Below are 21,686 nucleotides of genomic sequence, written 5' to 3'. Positions count from 1 at the left end.
GCACTTAGTACAGTACCTGGAACATAATAGTTATTTAATAAATGCTTATTGACTGACTGGCTGACTACTGCTTTATCTAAACATAGTGAGTTTTGCTTTAGATCATAAGCAATAGAGGCAGTTCCGTACAAGTTTCTTCATCATTATTTAGCAGTTTAAAAGTTGATTCCCAGAAGCCTAGATTCATGATCTCTGTCTGATGATTTTAGAAAATTAAACTGCAGGAATAATAATTTGCAGCTGAAAAAAGTAGAATCATAAGACTAGGAAGGGACCTGAGAGAGCATCTCTAGTCTTCTCGTTTTCCTATTAGTTGTTTTGCCGCTGCATACCATAAGGCTGGCCCCGTGAATAACATCTGCTGAACTATTTTTGGCTCCCCGCCAAATTTATGTTGCTTCAATCAAAGTACAAAAGAGTCAGTTATGGCTTCATGCTAATAACCTGTGGACTGAGGCTGCACCAGGTTGTAATGCAGCAGTGGTGTAATGAGAGAGAGGCCATTTAATCCTCAGGTAAAAATGTGATTTGATGCAAGGATATGGGGGAATGGTGGGAAAAAAAATCAACATTTATGTGGTAGCTATGGTTTCAGTTACATGTTGTAAAACCTCAATTTTCCAGAAACAACAACAACAACAACAATAATAATAATAATTGTCTAGAGACTGAAGGATATATAGAGGTTTTTTTGTACATGCAAAATGTTGCTTCTTGACTTTTGGTCCAGAAAAAAATGGGGACAGAGAGTCAGAATGGGGTAGAATTCTAGCCTTGAAGTCAGAAAAACTTGGGTTCATGGTCAACCTCTGATCCACACTGAATAACTGATCCTGGGCAAGTTACTTAACCACTCAGTGCTCAAACAACTCCAAGGCTATAAATTGAAAAACAATGGTGGATCTATATTGGGTTTCCTCACTGGGAATTTCCTTATACCAATAAAATGAATTGGAAAGGGAAAGAAAAGGGAAGAGGGGAAAGTCCCAGAGCTTCCAACACCCTATCCTTCATTTCCCAATCTAGACCACACTTACCTGTGATAAGACTAAATGACAAGATCTGCTACTTCAAAACCTTCAGATTGCCTTTATGCCCATTTTTACAGAAGAGAATGAGTGGTCAGATGACTTTGCCCAAGTCTCTAAGTATGGAATTTGTCCCAAGCACAACTAGAGTTTGAGATTTAGTCTCTCATTTCAAGCCCAAAGTTACAAAGCTCAATAGCTTTGCCCCTATTAGAAACATACACCATCTCTTGCTTATTACTTACCATCCTCTTTATCATGTTGATCACATTGCATCTAGGGAGAATATTTCTGATGTTCCCATCCACCAGCATGAATGGTTTGAACTCCCTTGACTTAATCTCAACTGAAAATGTGGCGCTTTGATCATCTTTAAGTTTTTGCTCTTTTACTGATTGGACAATGGTTTCCACTGATCCTCTTTCTACCCTGCTCTCCTCTCTCATCCTGCCCCTCCTGCCTGTCTAAGAAAGGGGACATGACAGAGACAGCATAAAACTTTACTGAATTGAATAATTAATCTTCTTTACAAACAGCTACAGATCTTACTCACATTCTAAGAACATAATTCTTAAATTTTTATATAGTAAATTTAAACAAAAGTTTTAGTGTACTTAGCTGTGGAGTCTTTGGAGGCACAAAGAGTGAGGGTGCATTGAGGATCTGAACTATTTCATCTAGACAGGTACAATAAATGATAACCCTTTTCCTTTCAGATCATAGTATAGATAAGGATGAGGTCAGAGTCACTCGATATTGCTCTGCCTTCTCTAGTTAAGGGTAGGGATTTAGCTGCTCTCTATCTGGATTTAAGTTTGATCTCTTAGTTTATGAAATGAGCCCACTGTGTCCAGCTTCAAAGACAGGAATAAGCAAAACAATTCACACCCACGGTTAAATTAACTGGCTCTAATAAGTCCCAGCTCCCTCTGATCATCAGGTCCACTCAGGTCAACATCTGTGTAAACACAAAGGCTCCTGCCTGGGGACTGTCTAACTTGGACATTAGAACAGACCAACAGGGAAAATGAATGCTGTAGCCAGGCATACTCAAAGCTGCCTTGCTTCCTGATCCCAATAGTGGAAGGGGGAGGGTAGGAAGAAGGGGAAGCTACAAGGGAAAAGTTCTTAGGATAGAAGGAGAGAAGTCTGTTCTATCAGAATTCAAAGATCAAAATGATGTAAAGCTGGAAACTACTAACTTGCAGTACAGGGCTACACGATGTAATGATGGATCCCAGGCAAGTGATGTTTTTGAATCAATGAACCTCCTTCTTGACTTCAAACATCCAGGAGAATGTTGTATGGGGCCGATTGACCAGCAAGGTGAAAAAGAGATAGGCAGGCATGAAAAGGCTAAAATCAGAGAAGAGGTATGTGCCATTTGAAAATATTTCTATTTCCTGCCTTTACCTGATAATGTGTCTGAAGAGCCTAGTTCACTGCTAAAAGGTTTGATCATAAGAACAATACCTGATGTCTAGACAATGCTGTATGTATTATCTTTTCACAATGTTCACACATATATCCCCTCATTCTTCCTGCCGACCACTATGTGTATTTGGTAGTATAGTTATCACTATCCCCATTCCATGTGGAGCTAAACAAACTGAGGGATTACTTACCTAGGAACTATTTACCTAGGGTCACTGAGCTAAAGGATATCAGAGCTTTGATCAGGGTCCAGGACTCCTAGATCCCAGACCAATATTCTTTTCTACAAAGTCCAAACTTCTTCCTTCAACTGAGAAGACAGAATTCTCTTTTCCCAATTTCTTGGCATAACTCTCCATCAGATAAAGAGAAATCCTGGAAGGAGGTATTATTAGACCACTGATGGCTTTAGGGTCCTACTTCTACCATTGGTGTAAGACAGTATAGTTAGTGCTTCATTTTCCTTTCTTTTCTTGTTTTCTACTATCAACCAAATATCTTTTTTGGGGGAGGAGGCCATCAGACTTGTGATTTCATCAGGATTAGGAGCTCCCCATGAAGAACCCCCTCTAATAATGCAGGTTCATACCTTCTCTGCAACTTACAGTCTTATAGATTTTTAGATGCACTAAGACAATAAATGACTTGTTTATGGTCACCCAGCCAGTACATGTCAAAGGTAGGACTTCAACCCAAGTCCTCCTGATTCCAAGGACTGCTCTCCACCTACCACACCATGCTGCCTCTTCAGAAGATGCTTTGTGCAACACTGTTTGTAAAGTTTAGGACAAGCTGCAAAATTTTCCACATGTTCCCATTTATAAATATAAAGAGCAGAGTACCCTGAAATCATCCTTTAAAATTCAATCAGTCAACAAGCATTTATTAAGAGCTTACTATATAGGCATCAAAGGTAACCTGACACTATATAGACAAAAACCATTCAGAGTAGTCTTTTTCTAGTACCATACTCTAAAAGTTCTAGAACAGGAAATGAACTATCCTTCACTCTCTGCTTTTACAATCAAATCCACAGATTCATTAATGTCCATCCACCCTTAGAATGAGATAAATAGTACTTAACTGAATATAAGCTAGACTGATTTGAGGAACTGAAGCAAATATTTGATTTGCATTATGTTTTCAGATTCTTTCTACTGATATTGCTATGGTTTTTTCTCAAAAGTTCCAAAAGAAAGGTACAGGGATGATAATGCATTGTTAAATCTATTTTCTTCTAAGCACCAGAAAAACACCAATATAATCCAAGGTCTGATTTTATTCCATTCATACAGGGATCATCCTTTGACTTCTTTTCTATTCATTTGTTTGACATAAATATGATTACTCACTGCCTTCAAAATGCCACCACATTTCAAAACTCATACAGTGATGGACAGGAAATGACCTCAAGAATCCTGTAGTTTTTCAAAGTCCCTTAAACAATCCACTTTCTTTATTGAGAAAACTTCAAAAGTAAGAATAGATTCAGCATCTTTGCTAGACAAACCCCAATAGGTAAATGAAGAAGTTCCTTGACTGTACTCTGTTTGAATGGTGTATTGAGGAAAAGAAGAATGTCTCTCAACTTAGTGATGTTGGGACAGTTTAATCTCCATATTCAGGGTGGAGATTATGGTTTTGGAAGGTCTAGCTTAATGCTTCTTGTGCATCCTGGGCACTGTGGGCTCAGAGAAAAAATGTTTCTGAGAAATTTGGTTCACAAATGATTATGAACATTTTAATTTATGATATTTATAGTGGTTTTTGTTTATAGAGAAATTGACAATTTCTGCAGAAGTTATAGAAAATGTCACTGGTTTCATATATGTGTTTGTGTGTGTGTGTATGACTGCAATTGGTATCAAACATGGGACAAGTGTCTAGCATGTTTTGTCTCTAAAAAAGTCATTAGGAAAAATTTTCCAAGGTATAATTAGTCAGTGTTTCAGGCAATATGCTCTAGAGCATTAGCCCTGAGCATTTTTTTCTTTTGATGGTTGCTATTCACACTGTATGCTTCTCTAAACATATCACTAGATTCTGGGATTGAAAAATGAAGAAGACTGAATGTAGGCGTACAGTGTAACCATGAGGAATGAGCAGAATCCAGAATGCACACTAGGCAAAGTCTTTAAAAAATTACATACTCTCTCATTGGAATGTGTTTTGATCCATGGGAGGGATAGAATTCTCTGCACCGAAGATATGTCATTTGGCAAGACAAGTATATTGTTTCAGAGGTAGCAGCGTGGGTGTTCACAGACCTAAGAACAGATGCCATCCAACTGTTTAGACTTGGGTATTTAGGGTAAAGAAAGGGCAACAGTCCCAACAGGTGGCAAGACAGCAGCATTGAGTACCATACTCTTCTGCCAAAAAACTGGTTTTCTGGATTATGCTTATGACATAACTAATAACCACAGCAGGGAAGAACAAGTAGCAAATTTACTAATTAGTCTTCTGTTTACATTGTTGTACTTAAACCCACTTCTTTTAAAAATATATTAAATTATTTTGAACATTTGTTTTGAAAAATTTGAGTTCCAAATTCTCTCCGTCCCTCCAGCTCTTCCATCTATTGAGAAAGCAGGTAGGTAACGAGATATCAATTTTACATGTGAAGTCATACAAAACATATTTCTATATTAGCCAGGTTGCCACACCTCCCCCCTCCAAAGCAAGACACAATAAAGAAAATGAAAAAGTATGCTTTAATCTGCACTCATAGTTCGGATGACTTATCTTTCTAGAGGTGGAGAGCATTTTATACCATGGGGCCTTTGGAATTGTCTAAACCCAATTCTTTAAATAACAGCTTTTGTCTTAGTAAATGAAAATTTTGTTTTTATTTTCAGAAGTCAGACACTATACACCTGCCAAATACTACCTTTCATTCTTCCTTTTCTGAAACTTCCAGTAGGGGTTTTCTTTTTGTGGCTTCAATTTACATACTGGGACTCTATTCTGGGAATCATTCTGTAGGGGTTCAGGAGAACTCCATAGAGGGTAAGGAGAAAATTAGTTAATTGCAACAGGCAAGTTTTACCTTCACCATTTCAATGCTTTGGAATGGTTAACACACTATATTAAAATCTGACTCTTCAATCAACTACAATACACTGAGCTAGTGGGGCCTCCCAACTCCACCAGTTGCTTGGTGTTGAGAGAAGTGGCCATCAATATTCATTGCCAGCCTCCCAATCCAGGCTGTTTTGCTTCAGGGTGTGAACAGTGCCTAACCACCTATTATAAGCAGCTAGGGAGCAGAGTGGATAGAGTATTGGGCTTAGAGTTAATAAGATCCTGAGTTCTAACCTGTCTTATACACTTACTACTTGTGTAGCCCTGGGCAAGTCATTTAAAATTTATAGCAGCTCACTTTGTGGTGACAAAGAAATGAAAATTGCAAGGATGTCCATCAATTGAGGAATGGCTAAACAGTTATGGTATATGGTTTTGATGCAATACTACTGTACTGTAAGAAATGATGAGCTCAATGACTTTATTTATTTTGCTTTTTGGAGGGCAATTGGGGTTAAGTGACTTGCCCAAGGTCACACAGCTAGTTTTTGTGTGAAGTGTCTGAGGCTGTATTTGAACTCAGGTCCTCCTGACTCCGGGGCCATTGCTTTATTCACTGAGCCACCTAGCTGTCTGCTCAATGACTTTTGAAAAACATGGAAAGACTTGCATAAAATAATGAAGAGCAAAATGAACAGAACCAAGAGAATATTGTATACAGTAACAACAATACTGTTTTAAGACCTTTGAGCAAACAAGTCATTTTGACTGTTATAAATACCCAAATTAACTGTAAAAGGACATATGAAGAAAGATGCTATCTCCATCCAGAGAAAGTGCTAATAAATAGATGTATAGAATAATTTTACATATATTCATGTGTGTGTGTGTGTGTGTGTGTGTGTGTGTGTGTGTGTGTATGGGCAATAGTAGCTGTCTCTGGTGTTGGGGAGAGGGAAGAAAAGAAAGAAATTTATATAATTATTTTGTTGTATATTTGAAAGGAATAGCAAGTTGTGCATAGTAGATTTGCAGTTTCATGTGCAATCATCTTTTTTATTATGTTATAGAAAGCTTGTTTTATTCCATAAACTAAAAATAATATTTAATAGTGGAAAAATAGCCTGTTTCCTCATATACAAAATGATGGGGTCAGATTCAATGAACTCTAAGCTCCCTTTTAACCACCATCCCTACTGAACCTATCCTATATCTTATAGCTTTCCTTTTCATTTATTGCTACCCTATGAGATATGTTTTGGTATCATAGGATCCAAAATAATCCATACAGATAATTTCTCCTGCAGTGATACAAAAAACAGTATGCTTTTGAACATCAAATATGAGCTGATAACAGAGATATAAAGTTATTTCACAGAAAACTATATTCAAATCTGTTCATTTGAGAACTGTAAAGTAGATCAGAAGATTGGAGAAGACCACCCCCCCCTTCTTTTTTTTAACAAAACAATGGCACATTTTATACATGCTAACAGATTAGTTACCACTCAAAATCTTTTTGATACAGAAACAGAAGGATAAGCCAAGCATGGATTAACCGGATCTGACACTATTCATTATTCTTCAACTGCAAGGTAATTATTCTGTATAACTCGTCTATGCATAAATTAAAACTGCATGCATTTGCAACAGTCCTGTTTTCCCACATTCGGTAATTAAAACAAAATTGATTAAGGGTTACTTTGCATGTGGGTATGGATCAGACAAGAGTCATTATATAAAGGAGGGCAAAGCTCCCTTTTCTCTCCTATTCTGATCCCTGGTCTCTCTGCCCTGCCTTTGTTGTTATTTAGCACAGCCCTCCCCAGCCCCCAAACCAAGCGTTGTGAAAAGCTGTCCTTTGCAATCAGAAAGGGGTAGGCATTTGACACAGAACACTGACATAGTGTTATTTAATCTGGCGCATTGTTTACTCAGAGAAAAAGTGATACACTGATTCCCAATGATAGTATTCTGGGGAGACACTGCCTATTTGGGTACAATAATCAATGATTCAGCTGACTAATCTGAATATGTGAAGGCACTGGTCAGTGAATACTGTATAGACAATCCCAGAGGAACTTCATTAGTGCCATGTGATGACTGGTATTCTTATCCTTTAAAACTGTGTGGAAAGTCAGAGTCCTAATCCTCAATCCAAATGATTTGGCCAACGGCAAATAGCTTGGCTAAATTACACAAATGAATCACTGAGGTTTATTTTACATGCCATCAAATTTATGCAGTCTGGATAACTGGCAGTTGCTGTGGGTACCATAAGGAGGAATCTTTGGCCTTTGGGTATTTTTATCCACAGCCATAGCCTTATTATAATATCTACACATTGAATTATACCTTCAAAGGAAAAAAAATGTTATTTTCTGCAAGACAGAGCTGTCTTATTCAAAATGTAACGTGAGATAGATGAACACACAAATCTACAGATCAGAATTTGTGTTTACAAATAAATGTAGTGTTGGTATTCCTCATGCTATCTGATTGGGGGAGAGGAAGCATAACGGAGAGGGCAGCTGCCTTTGATTTCTGAGCTGTTACTCATCTCAAATAAAGCTGCCCACTAATCCTAGGATAACCTGGGATTGGGGTAGGGTGTGGTAGGGTGGGGTAGGATGGGAGAGGTTAGGATAGGATAGGGTAGGGTAGGATGAGATAGGGTAGGGTAGGGTAGGGTGTGGGCTGAATTAGCTGGATTCATTTTATATAGAACTAGTAATAAGATCGATATTTTTTGAATTCCTTGTTATGAAAAGGTTTCTATACTTCATAATATGTAATATAAATGACATAAATACATCAAATCCCACTTATTAATTGATAATTTCAGGATATGCAATTCATCACTCAATGAACTTTTGGTGATCCACCAGATCTTATAATTGGCCTTTGAGATTCCCAGTGTCAGCTCTTCTCTGAGTAGTACTTAGTGAAAAAGAATGTCACTTATTAATAAAGATCCCTTGCTTCAAGTATTATGGAAAATCAATTTAAACAATCCTTGTAGTATGGTTGTGAGGAAAAAGGCAGGTGTGGCAACCCTGTTTTACAGATAAATGACCAGTGACAAAGAGTGACTTTTTGTGCATGAGCTAACAGCAAATCTTTAGGCACAGAAGAGGAAGAGGGGTTACTGTGAGCAAGTCATTTCACTTTCCTGGAACTCAATTTCTTCACCCGTAAGATGAAGGGGTCAGATTAGATGATGTCTAAGATTTCTATTACTCTTTCTGAATTGCATCCTTGCTCAATGAATTTTCCTCTAATTCACTATATCTTCATTTATCAATCAATCCCTTTAAAAATTAGTCATTTTCTTTCATCAGTAAGGAAGGAAACCATTTTATAGAAATCTGAATACAAAAAAAGCCCTTAAAACCCAACTCCAAAAAACCAAAAACATCTGGAAAGTATCTTAATGTGAGAAGACATACTTTGAGGAACTTAAAAAAAACAGATGACCTCTGGGGAGAAAAACAAAAACAAAAAACAAACCAACCATATGTAATTTTTATCCTGTTTTGAACCAATAAACGTCTTGACAAAATTCAACCCAAAGGACAAGCTTTTTTTTTTTTTGTACTGTCATAAGAACCTGAAAATGGAACAGATAAAGAAAACAATTTCCTGACTTTGGCTGGGAAGGTTGAAGCAGGATTCCATTCACAACAACAATAAAGTGGAAAATTAATAATCATGCCATACTCTCAATCTCTATTGGCCACAGTTACTCATAATTTAGGAGAAAAACAAGTTAAAAAAAATCAGAACCATCCATTCATGATTCATTTATCTTTTACATCACCAATGGAGGGTGCCTTCTTTTGGTGCAAAAAGAGACTAACACATTAATGGAACATTTTAATGATGGGGGAGAGGGTGTGTCTGTGGTGGGATCTGGCAGAGACAAATCATTCTTCCATTCATCAACCCTACACAAAGCTTTGGATTTAGGTGAAACCTAGTTAAAATAGCAATCAAGAGCAGGTCCAATCAATAAACCCAGGAGGTAAATAGAAGGAAGGTAAAAGTATTGATAGGAGGAGTTGTCATAGAAAACTAACATGCAATCTGAGAAAATTTGGGAGAAGTAAAAATTGGTACTGTTTTCAAGGGGATGTTAATTGTATTCTTTTAGTCTAGCTTCTACTGGCTTTCTCCTCCATAACTGCTTTCAGGCTGGGCACCCCAATTTTTATAACCTAGAGGCAGTTTTGCATCAACTGAAAAGAATAGGACATAATAGTTTTGGAAAAGGAAACAGAAATTTTGATAAGCTCTAAGTATCCAATTCCAAATTTTCATATCCTTTTTAAATAGACCAGAAGACTGCACCTGGTTCTGCTAAATTATACTTTATCTCAGATTATAAACATAATTTGATATTTTGGTGCTGGCTCACCAAGAACCTTTTTTTCTAAAGTAATTTCCAATGCTACAACAATTTCTGGGTTTATCCCTTTATTCCCATCAAATACAGAGTAAAATGCTTCCTGGGGATACCATTAAATTGAATGAACCTGAGCTACTTTGACTATACCATGGTTAAAAGCAAATAAAGAGGTTCCATAAAAGTGATCCTGGAAATGAATGCAGAATATTGTCATTAAAAGGGTTATTAGCAAGCAGAGTTGACCTGGAACCTTCAACAAATATATTTAATTGGAATGTTTGAGTGGGCAGGAATAGAAACTGTGAGAGAGCGGTATGTACCCTCTAGAACAGTAATTAGATTGTAGACTCTGTTAGTCAAGGTCAACTCACTATAGGCACAGGAGAGTCCAGTATTTCTGATGCAATAAGTAAAACACACACACGGACACACACACAGCAGTAAGATCAAATGTATTATTGGGAAAAACTTCATGGAAGTTGCACTTATCCTAGGAAACTGTCACTTTTCAATTTCTCCCTCCTATTAAAAGAATAAAAGATACACTCTCTGTTAATCTATCATTCCTTTTGTATTTTGAAAATGTCCCCCAACTTTCTCCTTTTCAACCTCTTCCAAGAATCTTTTCCAGGACAAAGACAAAGAGTCAAGTTGAAAGAGAGTCAAAGAGAATTTTTTAAAATTTCCTCCCAAAACAATTTGCTTGAGGAAAAGACATGACTTTTGTCACTATTGATGAAGAACAGAAAAATCAAGAGGATTGGTGACAGTTATTAAGTGGTCTGCTTTTTATGTTATTACCTTTGCCTTTGTCAACACATTATTAACCTTATCAACAACTGGATTTCTCCTTGCTTTCCAATACAATTCCTGCTCCAATAAATTTAATCTATTAATTTCCTCCCAAAACATCGTCCTTCATGTGTCTCCCTTTCTCTCAGCCTTTTCTACTTTGCCTCTTCAAATCCAATCCTTACTTCAAGTCCAAGTCCCACTGCCAATCTTTAGCCCTTACTATCCTCCAAAGCTTCAGGGATCTGTCCTATGAAATACAGCATTCTAAGACCAGGATATCTTGACTCATATTTTAGTCTCAAGTTGATTCTTAGTCTTGTCTCCCCAACTCCTTAAGGAAAGGAACTGCATTTTCTATACTTGTGTCAGCACCTAGGACAGAGCTAAAACAGTAGGCACTCAATAAAATTCGATGATGAAGCAAGGAGAACATTTCATTGATTTCCCTGGATCTTACCAGTAGTGAAGATTTCTCCAGTGAAACTGATATACTTGTTACTCATTACTGAATACATCCTCAAATGTGAGACTGTGAAAATGTTTCTCTGGTCACTTGCTACTCTTTTACTTGGCCTGTCAATGGGAATGATTAAGCTGTTTTGAATGCCACAGGGAAATGTTGCCCCTCACTTCATTTATTTCTAAAAATTTGTTTTATTTTTTAATTAGCATAATGAAACCAGAATCTCTGAAAACATTTAGCCATTTCACCCAGCCCTCATCAGTGTCATGTAAACAAGTCAGAATAGAAAGAAATAAGATCCAAAAAGCTTCCTTTCTTGATGGTATTTTGTATTTCCAGGGCTGGCTCACATGTATGAGGTTAGATGTTAAATGATAACCTGCCACACACTCTTTAGGTAAACTTCTGTCATTTTCAGAGAACATTTCCAACCTAGGTAGGATGTGGCTGTCAGTTCAAACTAATGTACCTGAAACACACACACACACACACATACAATAACAACAACAATAATAATAACCCCAATACCTTAGATTAAAGATTTAGCACAGAACTTTGTGTCATAGTGGCCTTAGAGAATGGAAGGCAGGGAAATAATTCATTTAGTAAATATTTATTACACCTACTCTATAAGAAGGCTCTATATACATATTGATTGAGCTTATTATTAAAGGTAAATAGAAAAGCAGGTAATTTCTTTGGCAAGAATAAAGATATTGTTTCAAAAGGAGAGGGGGAAAAATAGGGCTGACTAAAGGGTTCTTTCTCCTAGATGAAAAAGGACAACCATGTAATTCTTTTCCTTTTATTAACAGACTTTCCTAATAATCATGTTATGTGATGTTTACCCAACAGTAGTTTTGTGACTCCACTCTACATCTGTTTTTCTTTGGGGTACCAATTATGCACTGCTAGTCTATATGATTTTGCCACATTCAGAGAGTACCATTGTCTCCTTCAGCTGGCATTCTTGTCTCATTGAATGGCCATAAACACAAACTGTCTATTTCTTAAATCTTAGAGGGCTTGGCTGGGAAGATGTAAAAAACACTGGTAAATGTGATGTTCACAAGCTCTTGGTTACTGCCTCCCCCTACATTGCATGGAAAACCCAGGTACAAAGTCAGGGCTTCCATCAACCTGCCCATGACATGTTATGTAAATAAAATAGCCTTCCCTCTTTACTGAACCTACTATCTTTCTTACTACCTATTTACATTCTCTCTCCTACTAAATAAAAAGGAAAGAAAATGATTGCAAGAAAAATGCAGGGGAACTTTTCCCATCACTCATTTGAATATACTGAACTGAAAGACAGAGGTTTGATTTGCAAACTTTTCCAGGCTAGGACTTGCTGTTTTGTATTACAATTGTTTAATGTAAACTGCAAGAAGTCCTGGCTTCCTTCACTACTGGTTTGGAATGAATGCATCTTAATGCAAAGGAATGAACCAAGAATCTAATGAACCAAATCAAAATGTCATAAAAAATGTTTTGGGTACAATAAAAAATGTGTGGGTGTGTAGGGAGAAATCATAGTCATATGCATATTTTTCAGCTTTACAGCTTCAAATATGGGGTAGGAGTGGTTAACCATCATAAACAGAGCTGTAGTTCTTTTAATATTCCTGGTAGTATTTATGCCTACAGCATGGACCATAAAGTCATAGGGTTAGAGCTAGAAGGTATCTCAGAGGCCCCTCATTTTATGGATGAGGAAACTGAGACCCAGAGAGGTGAAATGATTTGCTTGGGGTTACACAGCTAGAAAGCAACAAAGGCAAGATTCAAATCTATATACTCTGACTTTAGACACAGTTCTCTTTTCACTGGATCATGCTGCCTTATGGACTTTTGCATCTGGAATCTGCATTAGTGCATCCCTTGCAATGATGGGGTGACTACAAAAAGAGGAGATCCACTCTTCTAGCTCTTCTAGAGATGTTATTAAAAGCTGACCAAAAGAAAAGGTGGGGATTGTGGTGGGGGCCCCAGAATTTAAATGTCTCTGGTTCCATGGTATCAGTTTGTTCACACTCTATCCTGCTACTTCTTCCAAGTCCAGATTTTTGATATTTCTAAGGGAAAAGAGATGTTGGAGAAACTTTCATGATAGCACAGCAAATAGAGAAAATACCATTTGAGGGTCTTCTCATAGGGGAAAAGTAACATGCCCTGTGTCTTACACAAAATTAAGAGATAAAAACAAGCCCTATGATTTCATAGTTATAGGAAACTCCTGGGTAAAGAAACCCTTTCTACCCATACAAGAGGTACTCTTCTCCACAACTTAAAAGTCTTAGAGAGTTGCCAGAAGCATTGAGAAAGTAATTGACTTGCCCAGAACCACACAGTCAGTATATTTCAAAGGCAGAATTTGAACTCAGGTGTTCCTGGCTCCAATGTGGGTACCCTATCCATTACACCTCCTGCCTTGAACATAATATAGACAAATATTTGTTGTATTGAATTGTCCAATGATTAATGAACAGACTAAATTTAACAACCTAATAATCAAGTCATAAGATGCTGACATGACAGTAGCTTCCTAGGGAAAAGGTATCCATTGCTTTCTAGGGCAGAAGTCATGCATTGTCACTATTTCAGGGGTGGGGGAATGGAGGGGAAATATCTTTCCTAGCAGTAGAGTAAGGAGGGAGTAACTTCTTCTTGCCCAGGCCATCCTGAGTAGACACACCCCTGCATTTTGTTCATTCAGAAGGAAGCTAGCTGCTCTCTGCCTCCTAATTAAGCATTGGAGAATAGCCATCATAATGCTAGTTCTTGGAGAGTTCACAGCTTAGGTCCCCTGCTGTGGGGTGGCAGCTAAAAACTGAGCTACGATAAGGGTCAACACAATTAGTGGGCAAAACAGGAATCCTGGATCAAAAAGGAAAAACAGAAATACAAACAGAAGGCAATCCTAGGAGGCTATGAAGGCCAAATGAAAACAGGTAAAAGAATGAAATAACAAAATACATCCCAGAAAACTGGGAAGAACTTTTGATATGAGGCTTTCATGCAACAAAACACTACAGTCACCTAAGGAAATGATAACTTTTACAATCCCTCAAGGAAAAAAAGGAAAGAAAGGGGAAGACTGAAAGTAATACATAGATGTCAGTATTTTATTTCTTGGGCACAAATCAAGAAGGCTATAAAGTTCAAGATAAGGGTCTGATCCTCCTTTAGACCCAAGTCATTTTTTTTGACTGCCAAAAAGAAATTAAGAAATCAAATATTTCCTTCTAAAGCATCTAAACACATAAAAAGGCATCCTTTACCTTAGATGATAATATAAACTTCAGAGGAAACTGTCAAGTTCACCCCTCACAAAACCAGTTTTCTACTCTGCTTTGCTCATGAAACCATCATCTTTTCAATCTCCAGAGTCGGTGACCTCGTCTCCTATTCTGGTGACCATTTAGCAGGCTGAAAAGCCAGATGCAAAAGAGTGACTACCTTTCTTTTTTAAAAAAGAGCATGTCTAAGAAAAATCATAGTCACAGGTGCCCAATCTCCCTGGAAAGAAGCTGGTACTGATTTGTAGGCTAACAGCACCTGTAAATCTCCTCCTGAAGACAGGACCTTTTTCCATATCAGGAGATTTGTCTCTCCAGACACTAGGAGTTCTAAGGAAGAGTTGTAGAAGATATTTGCCTTTCTCTGTCACCCAACCTTCAAAGGTCTATATATGTTAAAGTCCATATAGTCCAAATCCCTCATTTTACAGATGGAGAAACTGAGGCTCGGGGAGGCTAAGTGATTTGTTATTTGAATCCAAGTCCAGTATTCTTTTCCACTAAACCACCAAATGTTTCTTCATTTCCCAACTGCTCTAGCTCTCATCCTGGATTCTGGGCATTGCTAAACACCAGGTGGAGTAACTAATTATTAGATGTAGGAATAGGGGGAATCAACAAAATGGGGCTAAATAAGCCTCAAAGAGGTTATACAAACTGCCTAAGGACAGACAGTGAGCTAGATTCAAGAACTCAAAATGGAAATGATGAGTTCTGACTGAGAGAGACCTGAGATGCAATGTTGAGTTCCAAGAAGTTGCTCTTTTGGACAAGCAGTCACAGCACCTCACTCCAGGGACAGTCTTATTTCTCTTTAGAACCCCGAAGGTCCCTGTGCCTGAGGAACTGCTTCCACTCTGTGCTACCACTTTCACTGTGGGCTGCAAGCAATGAATGCCACCCCTCAACTCTTACAGGGGAAACTAGGTGGTGTACTAAAAAAAAAAACAAAACCCTGAACTTGGAGTTAGGAAGATCTGAGTTTCAATCCTACCTCAGACGCTTGTTAGCTGTGTGTGACCCTGGGTAAGTCACTTAAGTCTTCTCAGTCTGGGTTTCCTTATCTGTAAAATGGGAGTAATAATACCACCTACCTCACAAGGTTGAGAGGATCAAAGGAGATAATAAATGTAAAGAGTTTTGCAAACTTTAAAGCATTACATAATGCTAGTTATTATCTATTATTATTGTTTATTTTATTATTACCAACTGCTGCTGCGGCAGCAGGCGGCGGCTGCTATTAATACTACAGTACGAAGATGTCCCTTCCCTTCGGAGTCCAAGACTAAGATAACCCGGTCATGACTGCAAGTTCTGCCTCCATACCCTTGAGGGCCAGGTCCTCAGCAAACTCCCCAGAACTGATCACACTTTAGAGCGTCCTGCTTTCAACAGCGCTGATGCCCACGACCCTTACAGGAAAAGATCAGCCTAAAAAGCTTTGTTTCTTTACACACGAATACTCACACACATACACACATAGGCAGGCTCATACAGTTCAGGCGCCTTACTGCTTGGGATCTCCGTTTAGTTATAAGCAAAAAGCAAAAACAAAACGTTACTACCCACCTAGAGGTGAAGGCTCCCTCTCATGACACGGGGCACAAAAGTTCGCTCAGCACCAGCCCTCAGAGCTCCCCTTGCAAAATAAAAGCCTCTTAAAGAGTCCCTGGGGTCTGTCCAGCCTTGCAGATATCTCTGGATTTCTCAGAGCTGCGGTTGATTTTTTTTTTTTTTAAAGAAAAGAAATGTAAAAAGACAAAAAAGAAATATAGAAAAAGGTGTCGGGGCTAGGCAGGATAGCCCTTAGCCAGAGACTGAGGTCACGCGCTCCCCTGTCAACGGTGGTAACGACAGCTACTCTATCCCCAGGGTAAAGTTACCGGGTCTAGAAGGAGAGCAAGTGTGTCTCTAGGAGCTCCGAGGGAGAGAGGGAAAGAGGGAGGGAGGGAGGGAGGGAGGGGCAGAGGGAGGGAACACGAGAGATTAGGAGGCAGGGAGAAAAGGAGAGAGGGAGGGGGCGGAGAGGGAGCCGCTGTTGCAGCGGCAGCGGCAGCGGCGGCGGCACGGGCGGCCGATCCTGGCAGATTCTCCTCTAGTCTCCTGTGAGTGGGGAGCACAAGGCTTGTGAATACAGCTGCTTGGCAGTTAACTTTCATAGAACTCCGGGAGGCTGAGCCTTCGTTCCATCCTTCAGCTGAGCTCCCCGGCATGCACATTACTTTTGCAAGTCTCTAGGTGCCGCCTCATTCCTGCTCCCGGAGGAGTCTGTGTGGAGGAAACGTACCTTGGCTGGGGCGGTAGAAAGAATGTAACAGAGGCTGGAGAGGCATTGCCCTTATGAATAAAGGATGCAGAGCGAGAAATCTGTAAGGTAGTCCATCTCCAAAGACTGACATATAAAAGTCCCCTACTTCATTGCTTGGGGCTGCCTTTAAAGGAGCCGGGTAACAGGACTGTTTTTGTTTGTTTTAAAGAGAAAGAGTATTGTTTTCTTTGTTCCTGTTCAACAAACCCTAATTAAGGGCTTACTATATACAAAGGCACAGGTGCGGGGTTCTTCGGACACAAAGACCACCCCAAACCCTCCTCCCCCCCTCCCAAAAAACTTCCCAGTGTCTAAGGTCCGATAGTTTACATGCCATGATGTTTAGTAGACTAGGGCATCAACATAAATGAGATTATTAGGAGATAAAGAGGGTTGGGGACAAAGACAGACGTAATCCAAGTGCTTTAAGAAAATTTAAGTAGGAGGTCGGGGAAGAATACTTAAGCTTGGAAGTAGTGTAAGATCTGAACTCTTCTTAATACAATTCACCAAATATTAAACACTAATGGAAGGGCATTGCTAGGAATCAGATTATAAAAGCCAAAAAAGAGTTTCTGTCCCCAAAGAGCTTACATGGGGGGGGGGGGGGGGGAGAGTTTGTAAAATCTACACAGAAGTCTAGCATCTGTTTCATCCCACCTAGAAACCTCTGGCTCATTTAAATTGTACATAATGCTATCCTTGAGGTCTGCTCCGGAGGACCAGCCTTATAAATGTGACTTGGTAATTTTGGGAGGAGGAAGAACTGTAGGCTAGGAGTCAGGAAAGCTGAGTTCTATCATCACTGAGACTTCAAGTAAATCTCCTCTGTGTCTCAGTTTTCTTATATGTAAAATGGGGATAAGGCCATCTGTTCTATCGATTATATATATATATATATATATATATATAATTTTATACATATATGGGTCGTTATTAGGACAAATGAGCAAATTGCAAATGAAAGCACAAAAAAAAACTTTAAAGTATCATACAAATGTAGACGTTACTTCAATGCTGGAGAGGATCCATTATTGACCCACCTTACATAGTATCCTGGTTTATGCATTATGATGAAATTCCAATGTGTTCACTTAAAAAAAAAGAATTCCAGGAATTAGAAACAACTACTTAGGAAGCAAAGTAATTTTTTTGTTTGTTTGTTTCATTATAAAAGCCCCATTTGGTTATAAAAAATAGTCAATAGTGTGTGTAGATTCAATCTTCACTTTTAATGCCTCAGAAATAAAGGTCTATAAAATGTGTATGGATATACATCAGATAATTAAAAATGAGGTATTGAATCATCATAAAATGGTCATCTCAATACCATTTTAAGTGGGCACAGAAGAAATTCTACTGAACAGAGACCTGGGTTCTAATTTCAGCCTGAAACCATCTAGACTCATATTTATAGGAGAAAAGTTAATCTTAGTGGGGTTTCGATTTGGCTAAGGTCACACTAACTAGCTGTGTTGGAAAGAGGATTGGCCAAGCTATATTGAATTTTTCCTTCCACCTACTTATAATCCTGGTCAATACTCAATCTTTCAGAAAAATCTAAAAGAGATTCCAAAATCCATCTAACTCATTCTACATGCCCTAAGGGCATAAGGCCCACTTAGGGGTGACAAGATGGGTGTTTCCAAATATTTGAAGAGTTGCCATGTGGAAATGGGAGTAGACTTATTCTACTTGGCCCCTTAGGGAAGAACTAGGATCAGTGGGTGGAAGTTAAATCAAGATGATTTTCTTCTTCCTTACAAGGAAAATTTCCTAATAAATTAGAGCAGTAAAAAATGGAATATGGTCCCTCAAGAAGTATTGAGCTCCACATCTCTAGCAGTGACATGGTCTTATGTCCATCTGTCAGTGATGTAGAATCTGAACTCAAGGAAAGGGAAACAAAGTGATTCCTAGAAAAAGGAATACAATGTTTTAATAGCAATGACAGATTCTAAAAAAAATTAACAATCCTTTACTGATGACAATGACAAATTCTGGCCCCTACTGTTAGTGAGTTAACCATACTTGAACTAGGTGGTGAGAAGTAAAATTAGACCCGATATAGTGTCAGTAGCCATCATCAAGGCCACCAAAAATGCTTAAATAACCCTTCTTATCACTCCTCAACCCTGCCCCCTGCCCCAACCTTCACTGAAGCCCAGTGTAGCAGATCAGGAAAGGTCAAGGTTCATACTGATCAGCCAATACCCTGACCTCAATGACTTCCTCCCTTGGTGTGACTTTTATAACAAATTGGCCACACTTTGAACTTAATTCACTCAGAACTGCTTTTCCTCTAACACTTTCAGACTCAGGGCTCACTAAATACAACCCCTTTTTTCTTCACCTGTCCTATTCTCTCATACCTACTGAATCTGCTTTTCACTCTCATCATGATCTTTACTCTTTCAATACCTACTCGTTCTGGACCCTACTGCAATGATGACCTCATTTAACCACTCAGACTCCTCTTGATCTATTCTACGTATCTCATAAGTGTTGAACTTATCTCTGAACTGGACAACTCTCTGAACAATTCTCCTAGGAGTTGCCATTTATGCCAGCCCCCAACCCCAGTTTTTCCCTATTGTCTGCTTTCATTATTACCACTGAATTCATTAGACTGAAAGCTCCTTGAAGGCAGTCATTGTCTTTCCCTTTTGTATTTATATCTTCACTTAGTACAGTGCCTGGCATATAGTAGGTGCTATGTGTTAAAAGCTTTTTGACTATTACTAAAGAAAACTTCTATTTGTGTGTGTGTGCATTTATATCCTCAGCACTTAGCACAGTGCCTAGCAGATAGTACAGACTTCATAGATATTTGTTGTCTGACGGAATGTTGCAAAAGAAAAAAATCCTGTTGCCTGGAATCACAGTAGAATCATGCTGTCTAGCTTCACCTGGACCATCATTCCTGGTCAGACACTATTCCATTCACTAACCTAACAATTCCATTTAACACACAATAATTTACCAAAGAAGGCCCTAGTAGCATGTTCTACATTGTTGCTAATGTTCTACATTGTTTGCAAAATTTCTGTACAATCCTTAAATTTCCAGCCTAATCTCTAAGTCACAGTCAGCACAATGCCTTCTTATAATTTATGGAAGATTGAGATAATCCTGAGATGTTCTCTAATCTTCCACTTCCTTTGCTGGCAGATTCATCTTTTCCTGGCATTACTACAATTCTGTCATTCCTTCACACCAAAACTTTCAGTGGTTTGCCATTTGTTAATAAATAAAGTCCAAACTCCTTAACCTGGTTTAAATACCTTCTGTAGTCTGGCCTCAACCTCTCTTTATTCCCACTCCTCTAAACAAGAGATCCTATACTTTATCCAAGTTTGCTGCCCCCAGGTGTAGTATGTAATCCACTATGCCAGCTACATCGCTCTCAAGTTGAATGTATGTGTGTATACACACACACACACACACACATAATATACAGGGGTTCAAGATTTTAAATTTATTTCTCTTTCATGTTACCTAGTGGACCTACTTCTCATTTCTTCTTAGCAAGAAACAAAGAAGACTAAGTGGCTTTTGCCAAGGCATTCATAATTTCAATGATTTGCTCTATAGAGAATGACTCTCATCACCTTTGGGTTTTTTTTTTTTTGAGTCTCAAACTTTAGGTATCTCTACTTATAATCTTTCCCCAATTTATATTTTGTTATTTTTTAAGAGGAAATTTAATGATCTCAAGAATTCTGTTATTTTTTTTTTAATTAATGATTCCTTCCTGATAGAAAATAATGTCTTTCCTAAGCTGAGGTACCATTTAAGTCCTAAAGCATGGGAACATTTGAGTTGAAAAGAGAAGATGCAGGTAAGATGATCATTTGACCTTTTGACACAAAATGTTAGTCTTCACAGTCTCATGTTTGTTATTATTGGGGCCAACTCTCATGTGCATCTGAAGCCAGGAGATTCAATGAGCTGTCTATCACCACACAGGCAGAGGCATAGAAGCTCAATATTCAAATAGCTTAAAACTCAGAGGAAAGAATTTTTAAGCTATAGTTGAATTCCTGATTCCTGTGCTTACTTTTCCTCTTATTTAGCTGTAATCTCACCTAGGATTCTATTTTTCAGTTAACATTCTCAATCCTCCCCTACCTTTGAAAGTAAAGGAAAAAGGAATGAAAAAGAAAAGAAAAAAAAAACTGCTCTAACAAATACACATAGTTAAACAAAACAAACTGCTGCATTGGCTGTGTCCAAATATATAAACGTACATGTATGTATATATAATTCACCACCCTGAGTCCATCATCCCTCTATCATAATCCCTTTCCCAAAGTACTCTACCATTTGCTAACACAAAAGTATGTAAAAGAGGCAGCTAGGTGGAGCAGTGAGTAAAGCCCGGCCTGGAGTCAGGAGGACTCTAGTTCAGTTCCAGCCTCAGACACTGAACACCCACACAAAAAAACTAGCCGTGTAACCTTGGGCAAGTTACTTAACCCCAATTGCCCTCCAAAAGGCAAAAAAAAAAAGTATGTAAAAGAGGGAGATTACAAGATCATTTCTATGGGCCTTGCATTTTCATTTTGCAGAAGTTTAAATGGAAACATGACTCTTGCAGTGTAGCTTGCTAAAACAGAAGGAGAAGGAGAAGCAGCAATACTCACCCTTATTCCAACTTGGTAATATTGACCAGGTTCTGGGCCCTGGCCTTTTGTTTCTTCCCCTGCACACGCACAATTCATAACCCTGACATGTCAGCTTTGAAAAAGAGCCCTCGTTTTATAGTACTGTCACCTCCATAATTAGACAGACAGGCGTGGCGGTTACAATATCACTACAGCGACAGTGCTTGCCATCTAATGAATTATTCACCCACCGAGAAGTGTGATCTGTTATAAGGTTCAAATAAGTTGTCCCAATGTTGTAGGTAAAAATCTTAGAG

General features: G+C 38.5%; 1 protein-coding gene across 3 annotated transcripts in view; it reads right to left on the bottom strand.

Moving 5' to 3' along the window:
• The window catches only part of RIPOR2 (RHO family interacting cell polarization regulator 2), a 129,919-nt gene that overhangs the window by 84,251 nt on the left and 23,982 nt on the right, over positions 1-21,686 (bottom strand). Inside the window, exon 1 of one of the 3 annotated variants that reach the window (XM_069095041.1) lies at positions 16,024-16,370. The exons of the other annotated variants lie outside the window; for them this stretch is intronic. The gene's annotated coding sequence lies outside the window, so the exon portion shown is untranslated. Of the gene's footprint in view, positions 1-16,023; positions 16,371-21,686 lie in introns of those variants that run through there. 3 annotated transcript variants of the gene reach the window in all.

This window comes from Petaurus breviceps, unplaced genomic scaffold (genome assembly GCF_028583685.1).
Source record: "Petaurus breviceps papuanus isolate PSGF00001 unplaced genomic scaffold, PetGlider_PUasm1.0 224, whole genome shotgun sequence".
Lineage (NCBI taxonomy): Eukaryota > Metazoa > Chordata > Mammalia > Diprotodontia > Petauridae > Petaurus > Petaurus breviceps.
The sequence above is the reverse complement of the archived record's forward strand: the minus strand, read 5'-3'. Positions and strand labels throughout refer to the sequence as shown.